We start from the raw sequence: 10442 nt of genomic DNA, 5'->3' as shown, positions 1-10442 counted from the left end.
AAATAAAATAAAGAACATCTAATGAATATCCACTAGACATATGTAGGATGTCTTGTCCAGAATGCACACTCATTTGTTCAAAAACTTTGAATAAAGTGACATTACCTACTTTGCTGACAAGAAAACCGAACTCAGAAAAATAAATCATTTGCCCAAGGGCCCAGATCTAATAAGTGGCACGTGAGATGAGAGGGCCAGAACAAGGAACACATTTCTTGATATCTCCCTATTCTTTTCACTGGAAGCAGCCTCATTTACCAAACTGCATTTCTGTGTTTGTCTTAGCAGGACATACACTAAAACTGGAATGATGCAGAAATTAGTACGGTCCCTGGGCAAGGACGAAGTGAAAATTCATGAAACAGTACTTATTTTTAAATCACAAAACCAATTCCATTCACAATGGCCTCACAAGTCAAAATACCTGAAAATAAATCTAACTAAGGAGGTGAAAGATCTCTACAATGAAAACAATAGAACACTGAAGAAAGAAATCAAAGGAGACACCAGAAAATTTTGTTGAATAAACAAAACTATTATTGTCAAAATGACCATATTGCCAAAAGCATTCTACAAATTCAATGCAATCACCATCAAAATACCTATCAAAATGCAGTCTGTAAAAAATTAGAAAATAAATAAATAAATAAATTTGAAGAATAAAAAGCAAAAAAACAAACAAACAAAAAAAACACTATGACATTCTTCACAGAACTAGAACAATAGTCCTAAAATTCTTATGAAAGAGTAAAAGACTCAGATAGCTAAAGCATTTCTGGTCTGTAAGAGCAATACTGTAGGCATCACCATACCCAATCTCAAGTTTACTACAGAGGTATTATGTGCCATCAAACTGGCATAGAAACAGACATGAAGACCAATGGAATAGAACAGAACAGAAAATACAGAGGCACACCACATAGACACAGTCATCAGATTCTTGATAAAGGAACCAAAAACATACATTAGAGGAAAGATAGCCTTTTTAATAAATGTTGCTGTGAAAACTGGATATCTGTATGTAGAAGAATTAAACTATATCCCTATTTCTCACGTTGCACAGAAATCAATTCAAAGTGGATTAAAGACCTAGTAATTAGAAACACTGCAACTGCTAGAATTAAACATTTTCTACATTGCACAGCTTCAACATAGTGGCAAAGGTGCCAACTTCCTTAACAGGATACCTAAAGCTCAAGAAATAAAACTCAGAATCAATAAGTGGGGTGTCATCAGGTTAAAAAGCTTTTGGAGAGCAAAGTGAACAATTAAGGATATGAACCAAAAGCCTACAAAATGGGAGAAAAAATTTGCCTGCTATTTTTTTTAGTAGGGGATCCACAACCAGAATATATAAAAAATTAAGATCAAAAAATCAAATACCCAATCAATAAATAGGCAAATGATCTAAAAAGACATTTTACAAAAGATATACAAATGAACAACAAATGAAAAAATGTCTGCGACCTTTTAGAAATCAGTGAAATGCAAATTAAAACTACACTGAGATTTCATCTCACTCCAATTAGAATGGCAGCCATCAACAAAACAATAATTTATTCTGAGAGTGTAGGGGAAAGGTACATCAAATATTATTGGTATGACTGAAAAATTAATACAAACACTTTGCAAAGCAGTATGGAGATCCCTCAAAAGACTAAGAGTGGAACCACCATATGAACCAGCTATCCCACTCCTTGTATTTATCCAAAAGAACTAAAATCAGCATACTACAACAGTACAGCCACTTAAATGTTTATAGCAGCACAATTCACAATAATCAAGTTATGGAATCAACCTAGGTGTCCATCAGTGAATTAATGGGTACAGAAAATGTAGTATATATACACAGTGGAGTTTTATTCAGCTATAAACAATGTAATTATGCCATTTGAGGATAAATGAATAGAACTGGAGAATATCATGCTAATTGAAATAAGTAAAACTAGAAAATTGAGGGGGAATAATTTCTCTCATATGTGGAAGCTAGAGAGAGACAGAGGTGGGGAGAGAGAGAGAGAATAAAAAAGGAATACCATGGTATGATTCCAAAGTCCTTGATCCATTTCAAATTGATTTTTGTGCAGGGTGAGACATAGGGGTTTAGTTTCATTCTGCTACATGTGGATTTCCAGTTTTCCCAGCACCATTTGTTGAAGAGGCTATCTTTTCTCCACTGCATATTTTTGGCATGTTTGTCTAGTATGAGAAAACTGTATTTATTTTAAGAGTTTGTCTCTGTGTCCTCCATTCTGTACCATTGATCTACCTGTCTATTTTGGTGCCAATATACCATGCTGTTTTTGTTACTATTGCTTTGTAGTGTAGTTGAAGTTCTGGCATTGCAATACCCCCCGCTTCACTCTTCCTGCTAAGGATTGCTTTAGCTATTCTGGGTTTCTTATTCTTCCAGATGAATTTCATGATTGTTTGCTCTATTTCTGCGAGGTACATCATGGGGATTTTAATTGGAATGGCATCGAATCTGTATAGCACTTTTGGTAGTATGGCCATTTTGACAATATTAATTCTGCCTATCCAAGAACATTGCATCTTATAGAAGAAAAAGTAGGTCCAAATCTTCAACAAGTTGACTTGGGATCAGACTTCCTTAACATGATTCCAATAGCACAAGAAATAAAAGCAAGAATCAATAACTGGGACAGATTCAAACTAAAAAGCTTTCTCTCAGCAAAGGAAACTATCAGCAATGTGAAGAGAGATGCTACAGAGTGGGAGAAAATTTTTGCCATTCATACTTCAGATAGAGCACTAATTTCCAGAATAGATAAAAAACTCAGAAAACTCTACACCAAGAATACAAATAACCCAATCAACAAATGGGCTAAGGAAATGAATGGACACATCACAGAAGAAGATGTACAAGCAATCAACAGATATATGAAAAAATGTTCAACATCTCTAGTAATAAGAGAAATGCAAATCAAAACCACCCTAAGATTCTATCTCACCCCAATTAGAATGGCGACTATCAAGAATACAAGCAACAATAGGTGTGGCAAGGATGTGGGGAGAAAGGTACACTCATACATTGCTGGTGGGGTTGCAAATTAGTGCAGTCACTCTGAAAAGCAGCGTGGAGATTCCTTAGAAAACTTGGAAAGGACCCACCATTTGACTCAGCTATCCCACTCCTTGGCCTATACTCAAAGGACTTAAAATCAGCATACTACAGTGACACAGCTACATCAATGTTCATAGGAGCTCAATTCACAATAGCCAGATTGTGGAACCAACCTAGATGCCCCTCAATTGATGAATGGATAAAGAAACTGTGATATATATATATATATATACATATATATATATATATATATACATATATATATACATATATATATATATGTATATATATATATATATATACACACAATGGAATATTACTCAGTCATAAATAATAATAAAATTATGGCATTTGCAGGCAAATGGATGAAATTGGAGAATATTATGCTAAGTGAGATAAGCCAATCTCAAAAAACCAAAGGACGAATGATCTCGCTGATAAGCGGATGATGATACATAATGGGAGGTGGGAGGAAGGCAAGAATGGAGGAAGGAGGGACTGTATAGAGGGAAAAGAGGAGTTGGAGGGATGGGGGAAGGAAAAATAACAGCATGAATCAAAAACCATTACCCTATATAAATGTATGATTACACAAATGGTTTGCCTCTACTATGTAGAAACAGAGAAACAAGATGTGTCACATTTGTTTACAGTAAAAAAAAAAGGAGTACCATGAAAATAGACAGGAGACTAATAGAGGTAGAGGACTGAAAGCGGGAGAGGAGAACAGGGTGTAGGGAAGTACTGGGAAGTGAAATCTACTAAAGTGTTCTGTGTCCGTATACTAATATACCTTAATGAATTCAGAATATATATTCCCCCATACTAATTACAATAATAATAATAGAAGGGAAAGCAGTAGGGTAAAGCAAGTAGATTAGAGAGAGAAAGGAGGAGGGGGAAAGCAAAAGTATTAGGTAATGAAACTGATCAAATTATGCTTTCTGCATGCATAAATAAGGCTGAAGGAATCTCACCATTATATATAATTATAATGCTCCAATAAAAAAATGTTTAAATCCATACTGAATTTCTAAGTGAGTGTCATTTAAAGAAGTAAAAGGTGTATCCAAAGTTAAAAACTTACTGAATCATGTTTTCATGACTGTGAACTAGCTTTGAAATAGAATTGTTCTTCCAATGGGAACGTTATAAAAAGCATTCAAACAATTTATATCTCCACCAGGGGATCTCGTTATCATGAAAGTATTCTTTGTGCTTCAGTTTCTATGATAAACCAAGGTCTTTTTATTCTCCTTTTCTGATATTTTGTTCGTGTTGGTCTACACTGAATGCTAAGAGAATGGTGTAGTTTTATGCTGATCCTATAAACGTAGTTGCTGAAGAATTAGAAATGATTAGCCTAACAGTCATCTGAAAATGCACTGTTAAATAGTAAAAACTAATTCTGAAAGCTGGAAACTCTTATGAACAGCCCATTACTGTAATTGGCTTTTGTGCAACAAATGGAGTATATTCCTCAGGGCTTTGTAGGGAAATGAAATAAATTGAATATAAACTAGATTACCATTCCTCAAAGTACTTTTAAGTACTTTGTATCGTTTAGTACTTCAGAGATACTTGCCAACATTATGGCCTCCCCCACATCTCATTCATTTGTTGATTTTCTTATTAAAATACAGTAAACAGATCACTGAAGAACATAAGAGAGCCCTAACTTAAGTGTCCACATTATCATGAATTCCATTGTGTATTAAATATAACATTATTTTTGCTCCTTTAGCAGGATAAACACATGCCATTTGTCTGTATTAATAATTTTTAGAATGACCCTTCAAACTTAGAATTTTAAGACAATGTAATCTGTTTCCAACATAGGTATCTTTAAAATATGTTTCAATATGAGTTATCCTTTCCTTGTAAATATTTCATATATGTAAAACTGATAATTGCATAGCATCATTATTTTACTACCAAACATTCAAATTTATCTTGATGACTTAAAAATCCTTAAACAGCATTTAGGAATGGTATACTTTTAAAGGTAGTCAGACTATCCTAAAAAGAAATCAAACCTTATGTCAACTGAAATAAATCCAGCCTGATTGAGAATAAAGAAAAATTACCTTTATTTGAGACTTATTAGGATTGCAATCTGGGAGACACCAAATTTAAGTAGTCTCAAAACCTTCTTCGAGGTTTTAGGAAATGGTGGTTATTTTTGTAACTTAAACTTCAAGGGTCATTATTAAATACCTTATTACATCTCTGTGTGTCAAGAATTGTGATGGGTGTAGCAAAGGCTGAACTGTCTTGTAATAAAGGAACGGGTCACAGTCCTCGTGTAATAAGGGTGAGGGATGGTTTCACCAACTGTTAAAAAGCTAGTGAACTACATTCCAGAAGTTTGGCCAAGTTCATATGGTCTGCTCAAACCTGGGTGAATAGTGGGGACAGCTCAATTCAAAGTTGAACTTTGAGTGATTTAATAAGTGCTGGTTTAACAAGACCTCTTGTCTCCATTTTAAGTGCCCCAGACCAATGCTGCTCCTCTTTGATTTTCTCTTCTGAAATTTCTCTGGGGCTAGTGTGAGCAGTCTTCAATCTTCCCATCAGTCCTGAGAGTGCCTGGGTCCAGCCCTAACACTGGTTGGGGGAGTCCTAGGTGGATGGGAGGCATTGGCGCGGTGGAGAGAAACAGCAGACAGAGACACCAAGTGTCTCTGAAAGAGACACATTTCTGAGATTTACAAATGATTATCTTTTAGAATAAGGAAATTTAGTCCATTTCACCTTCTTTCTCATGATTTCTCATAGGCTTGAAACTGAAATCTAGTTCCAATGTGCTAAGTCAGTATGATTAAGTTTTAATGCATTCTGAGAGAAGTCATATTTTTGTAATGCTTAATTATTTTGCTATAAGAAAACTTTAAAATTCCAAAACCAGTTCTACCTTATCATACATATTTACCTTATATTTATCTTGTTACTTACAAAACAAAAACAACAACAAAATGCCATAACTATAACAAAAATAAAGGTAATATTAAGACAGAAGATATAAACTCAAGGTGGGGATAGAATAAAAAATACACATCATATTTTGTAATTATTTGCATTATTCCAAGTTGAGTGAGCTTCTTGCTGTATCAATAACTGTGTCCCCTGACTTGAAACTTCACAATTGTCATCAGAAAAATTTATCTTAGCACTTGCCATCTTCGTTCCTTAGTATCTACAAGCATCTTAAGCAGGCTCCCTGACATGTGCATCTTTGCCTCCCACCCTCATAACCAGAAAAATAAATAGAGAGAATTATGCTGCATACCTCCGCATTTAACTTGGTCTTGTCTCTTAATGTGGATCTGTTTTTATATTAATATAGGTAGCTGTTTTTCAATCTTTTCATAGTACTTTATGATAACCCTGTCGGATAGTTACCCTTTAGTTTATGGAGACATTCCTTTGTTGATGAATATTAAGATGTTTTTCAATTTTCCAGAATTAAAAATAACCCCACAACAGACATCTTAGTAAGTATATATTTGTGTACAAGTCAAAAAAGAAGTGCGTAACTTAGAGTTTACCAAATGATGTTTTATGGACTGGTGGCACAAATACTATCTGGGCACTTTATGGAAAGCTTCTTTGCAGATCTTCTCTTTCAAAATCTTGCATTTCAATAGGAAATCCCAGTGATTCATAGTTTGATAAGCACTAATTTTATAGAATCATGGATATTTAAAGGCTGATAGCTATTCTCAAATATGAATATTATCAATTTTTAATTTTTCCAGACTGTTATATTAACTTAATTTTCATTTACCTGATTATTGTAAGTTATTTTATTATGTTTATTAAGCATTTGTCTTACTGAATTGAGCATTTGCATAATTTTTTCTACTTTTTAGGGGATCATTTTCTTTATAATCTTCAAATTCTTGATCATCTTTAATATGTTATACATATTTTATTCATTCTCTTGCTTAATTTTATTACTATTTTTATACTACCTTTTTCCTGGAAAATTTTCAAAATGTTAGTACAATTAATTTATCAGTTACTTCCTAACTAGATTCTTGGTTTTGTCTCTCAATTCAGATGGCACTTTGTAACACAGCAATCACATATTTTTTTAAAAATATTTTTAATTTCTGAAAGTTAGATTTTTTGTTTTGTGGAAAAATTCAGCTTATTTTATCAATTTTCCAAAGTAATTATTGAAAAATTTTTTATTGCTGTGTTGAAAAGGCTATTCTGTTATGCATTGAATTCCCACACATAAAAATTTAATTTTCATTCTGTTCCATTGACCAATTGTTACTTTTTTTTCCCATAAGTTTGTAGTAAGTTTTTGTTTTGTTTTGTTCTACCAGTGCTGTATCTCCAGCTACTTAAATGCATACAATGCTTAATTGTATTCACTGTTTTAGGTTAATTATATATATGTATGTATGTATATGTGTACATGCATATGAGTCTGTGTGTATGTGTGTGTGTGTGAGTGTGTGTATGTATAATCACCACTAGACCTACATTACAATCAATGCTAAAGGAATTCCTTTAGAGTTCCTTTAGCTGAATGGAAGGTCACTAAATAGCCACAAAAATATAAAACTCATGAATAAATGTAAGCATCACATGAAGTCAAATTTAAAACACATTTTAATAAAGCAATAGTAACATGAAAAACAATTATATCCCTAGTATGATTATTAAAATGCAAAACTATTGAAAACAACTATAAATACATAATTTATTACAAGAAGTAAAATATGACATAAAAAATAAAACTTGGGGAGTAAGAGTGTAGACTTTGTTCAAGTGGTCAAGGTTAAGTTTTTATTAGCTAAAAAAGTCTGCTGTTAAGTTAGTATATTTTATGTAAGTTCATGGTAACCATGACACTACTTTTTAGCAGATACACAAAAGACAAAAGAAAAGCATCAAAGTGTACTACAACAGAAAATCATCAAACCACAAAGAAAGAAAGAGAACGACAAAGTGTATACAAATTAATCAGAAAACAATTAATGAAACTACAGTAGTAAGACCTCAATAATTACTTTGAATATGAATATATTAAATCTTTCAATTAAAATACATCAAATGTGACCAGTGGGATTCTACATCATGTATAACCATAAGAATTAGAAATTATACTCCATTACATATGATGTATCAAATTGCATTCTACTGTCATGTATAACTAATTAAAACAAATTTAAAAATTTCATAAAAAATACATTGAATGACTTAATGAAGAAAAGGAACAGTACCCAACTAAATCTTCCCTATAAGAATATTTAGTCCTATTCCTGAGTAAATATTCCTTGCTTCACCTTTAAGGACATAAGGACAGTGAAAATGAATATATAGAGAAAGATATTTCACACAAATGAAAATCCAAAGTGAGCAAAGGAAGCTATATTTATCAGACAAAACAAATTTTAAATCAAAAACTGTAAAATATGATAAAGTCATTGTATAATGATTAAGTGCTCAATTTATCAAGAGCATATATCATATATATGCATACTACATTAGAGCATCTGAATAAAATCAATTCAAAATTTAAAAATTTGAAGGGTGAAATAGTCTAAAATATTATAATATCAGGAGACTTTAGTACCCCAGTTTTACATTGGCTAGATTATCAGGCAGAAAATCAATATGAAAACATTAGACTTGAACTATATTTTAGACCAAATGAACCTAACAACTATCTTCCGGACATTCCATTCAATAGTAAAAGAAAATACTGTCTTTTCAGGTGTGCTTGGAAAATTACCCAGAATAGATTGCATATTTGGTCACAAAATAAGTCTTAAGAAATTTATGATAATTAAGATCCTTTCAAATACCTATTCTGTTCATAATACAATGCAATCAAAAATTAACAACAGGAAGAAGTATTAAAAATCACAAATATGTGAAAAGTGACCAATACACATTTGAACAACAAATTTGTCAAAGAAAAACTTAAAAGGTAAATTAAAACTACCTTGGAACAAACAAATAATGGAAACATAGCATATTGAAACTCAAGGGATGCAGGAAAAGCACTCCCAAGAGTGAATCTTAACTATATCAAGAAGGAAAACTGTTGTTATAGTTCAGATCTTAAATGTTCCCCCAAAGTTTATGTGCTGGAGGCTTAGTCCCCAGTGTAGCAGTGTTCAGAGGTGAGTCTCTAGAAGATGATTGGTCATGAAAGATCTGGCCTCATGAAGGGATTAATTTGTTATGCAAATGAGTTCTCTTTTTGATATCTAAATGCTGCCAGATGAACAGCTTTGCTCCACCATTCACTACCTATCATGATGTTTTGTTTCACCATAGGCCTTAAAGAACTGGAGTCAAGTGACCACAGACTGAAACCTTTGAAACCATGAACCAAAGTAAATCTTCCTACCTTTTAAGTTGTATTTTGTCACAGCAACAGAAAGCTAACAGAAATTTTGTTACTGAGATTATGTTTGTTGCTATGACCATTGTGGACCAGAAGCCTTTGGAATTGGTCTGCAGGAGCTAAATGAAAAAGTTTGGAGAAGCAGGTCAGAGAAGTTCTGGGATTCTGTAAGCAGAACATGATAGGTAATTCTGGTGGATACTCATAAGACCAGAATACTGATAGGAATGTGGACAGTAAAAGTTGTGTTAATGAAGTTTTATATGAGAATGAGGACTATACTGGGAATTGACACTGGACTGCCTAGGGAATTGTTCTCCTGAATTTTGTTTGCCATATCTAGTCATCCAGACACTCAGAGTCAATTGCAGCTTTGGTCCAAAGGGTTCTGGATACTGACCATGCTTTGGACAGTCCTTGGCATCACTTAAATGGTATGGGTTTTGTAGTCATGAAGAATATAAGAATCATGGGGTTGGTCATAGAGGCTTCCAATGAGAGTTTCAAAGGAGAGGCTGGGAGGTCAGAAAGTTTGTGAAAGGGTCAGAGTTCATGACAGCAGTCTCTGAATGAGTGATCCGATACATGCAGCTGTGTGAATGAAGCCAAAGCAACAATTAGGACTCCAGGAAGTTGGAGATGCCAGGAACATGGAATGTCTTCTGAGAGAAACTGAAGGTAGTAAGTAGAGCCAATACAAGAGAGAGGTCATATGGGCTTCTGCTAGCAAGATCATAGAAGCAGAGCTGCTCAAGACATTTGGAGTTCACATCATTCCATTAAGTTCCTCAGATGCCAGACATGAGACTATAGGATTTAATCTTTGCCTTGCTAGGTTTTGATCTTGCTTTAATCTAATCCTTCCTATCTATGCTCCTATTTCTTCCTTTAGGAATGGAAATGCTTACCTTGTGCCACTGTGTCTTGGAAGTATGTATATAACTTGTACTTTGACTTTTATGGGGGCTCACAGCTAAGAACTTG

At 33.5% G+C, this 10442-nt stretch overlaps 1 pseudogene; it reads left to right on the top strand.

Moving 5' to 3' along the window:
• The first annotated feature begins 278 nt into the window (after window positions 1-278).
• Window positions 279-376, top strand: LOC124986002 (uncharacterized; annotated as a pseudogene).
• Window positions 377-10442: the final 10066 nt, after the last annotated feature.

Source organism: Sciurus carolinensis, chromosome 5 (assembly GCF_902686445.1).
Source record: "Sciurus carolinensis chromosome 5, mSciCar1.2, whole genome shotgun sequence".
Taxonomy (NCBI): domain Eukaryota; kingdom Metazoa; phylum Chordata; class Mammalia; order Rodentia; family Sciuridae; genus Sciurus; species Sciurus carolinensis.
Note: the sequence above shows the minus strand (reverse complement) of the source record. Positions and strands in the feature narration are given on the sequence as shown.